The sequence below is a fragment of the Brienomyrus brachyistius genome, chromosome 14 (assembly GCF_023856365.1).
Source record: "Brienomyrus brachyistius isolate T26 chromosome 14, BBRACH_0.4, whole genome shotgun sequence".
Lineage (NCBI taxonomy): Eukaryota > Metazoa > Chordata > Actinopteri > Osteoglossiformes > Mormyridae > Brienomyrus > Brienomyrus brachyistius.
In genome coordinates this window covers 15,556,877-15,559,382 of record NC_064546.1, presented here as the reverse complement: position 1 = coordinate 15,559,382, position 2,506 = coordinate 15,556,877, and positions in this window count along the sequence as shown.

The window sequence follows — 2,506 nt, the reverse complement described above, 5'->3', positions numbered from 1 at the left end:
TGCTCAAGAAATTTTAGCTGGTTAATACCAGGATAGCATTGCTTTTTAAAATGCCGCCAAAATACTATATACCGTGGTATAATATCTGGATGGTATGATGGTACTAAAATGACAAAATGACAAAAGCGCAGATTTGCGGGACACTGCCTGTCATTTGAGGGAGTAAGGGACCCGCTGTCGATTTGCGGGAGATTCCCGGAACTTCCGGGAGAGGAGGGACGTGTGCCTGGTGGCAGTGTGGGCAGCAGAACAAGTCTGATGGCCCAATATTTTCATGGGGAGAACAGCTGTTAAACAGATTGGGGTGTGGACAGTAAAAGTTGATAGCATCGAGGGGGGGGGGGTAGCATACGTGGATGTGCTTTTCAAAAATAACCCCACTGCTTTAAATTTGCAGAGTAGCAAACCTGACGTAGGCATTCGGCCCCCAACTGCTCCGATCTGAACCCTCTCTGTGGAGATGACTTAGTGGGGGCATGTGACAGGTGCATCTCAAAGCCAGATGTCGGCTTTTCACACCGTTATTTGGGAGGATCCGCCTGCCAAGATGGCGTCACGTTCATCTGCCTCTTCTTTGATCAGACGCTGCCCTTCTGCTGTTGTTTGTCAGGCGGGTCGCAGAAACTAAATGTTCCTGCTGTCTCGCGTTGTCGTCTGTTAGCCCGGCGCGTCGAGCTGAAGCTGCCGAACGCTGGGGAGCCAAGACACTCGGTGTCAGATTCGAACGAGATCAATCAAAAGTCCCGCTAATCTTTGCTTTTTCCCCACTGTACCCGAGCCGGTCTCTGCCCCCATGTTAAGCCGCAGGCCGGCGTGCTGAATTACTGAGCCTGACTCTCTCCATTATCGCTCCCTCATTCTGTCACTCGGGCTGAAGCACGTCGGGCTGCACCACGCCCTCTGTCCGCCTCCTCTATGCGACTGCATCACCAGGATAAGGCTGTTTGGAGTGAAATCCAGCCTGGCTGAAAATCAGGGGGGTGGCATACAGTACAGGTAAAGCCCTGCATCATTTCAGGGAAAGCTCTCTTCCGTCTCAGGGCACGGGAACCGGTGGGGGGGGGGCATTTATCCAGGGTTGTGGGGGTATAACAACGATAGCTAAAAGGAGAGCTGGACAGTCTGACCCAAACGGGTACGGAAATGGGGCCAGATGGCTAGAGAATCACGAGTGTCAGGCAGTAGCCGTCTGTCTTATGTGTTAATAGGATAATTGGCTATAAATAGGCGCCTTGCTGAACTGGTGAGCTCCGGCCTGGCGAGGCGTGTGGGCGGGAACCGGGCTGCTGGCTCTGCGTCGTGGGCTTCGGCGGCCCCCGTAGGGGCTGCTATTGGGCGTGGCTTTGCTACCGCATGAATGGGCGTCCTGGATCGGCCCTGAGCCGCTGGCCGATCTAAGGGCGAGGCGTCCCGTGTGCATAGACGACCCCAGAATGAGAGGCTCCACGCACTAATGAGAACGGACCTTCCACATAGGAGTCACAGTTTTCAGTCTGAGGAATTCTGTCAGCACGAACGTCGGGGCTGGTTCTCAAAACCGATTAATTAAATAATCATTTCATATCTGGGGAGGGTTGGAGGGACTTAATTAGGAAAGATTTCCCCAGACAATTTCTCAGTACATCATGTCAAAACCTTCTGTTTGTCCTCCGGTGTGTTGTCAGGGATGAAAAGAGCCAGCAGCGATAGCAGTGGATGGTCTCCTTAATGTTCTCTGGAGGGGACTGTCAGAATTTGGACACTGGGGAGAGGGGTGGCGCACGGGGGCGGAGGAAAGGGGGGGGGGGAGTGCTACTCATTAACGAGCCGTTTCACAATAGCTGTTAAAGACTCTACTGTCACCCGCTGTAATCTGGCAGCGAGGCTGTCTGAATGGCTAGAATTGTGAGCGTTTTATGTGCCGCGCGGGTTGACGGACACATTCATAGCCCTGTCATGTGGTAGAGAGGGCGGGACCTTCAATCTAGCCAGAGCAGAAAGGGGTCATAACACTCAAGGGTGACAAAGAACAGGGCGCATCTCTTTTGCTCTGAAGGCAGGTGCTCATTTCAGCTTCTTAATATTCTGGGCCGAGAATATTTAAATCAATCTAAAAAAATAAGTAGCCTGAAATAGTGACGGTGAACTGAATGGGAACCATTATCTCAACAAAGCAGATGTTTTTTAAGCAGCACAAAAATGTAAGGCCTGCGAGAACATCACTGAGATACCCTCAGGGCCCGTTTTCGCAGAGACCACCATCGGGACTCGAATGGCCAGCGCGCGAATCCCGCAGCCCCCCCCACCAGAATCATTCTTTGGAAGTGGAATGAATAGAACGGACTTTAGAGCACGCCGGATGTTTGCTGGGTAATCGGCTTCCCCTCCCCCCCACAACGGCTCTCTTCACCTGTCTGAATCACTGGCGAGGGGCCGCACACGTTGGGGGGGGGGGGGGGGGGGGGGGGAGTGGTCTGGCTCATCAGGCACATTCACCACCATTACAGGATGTCCGTATTTGTATTTC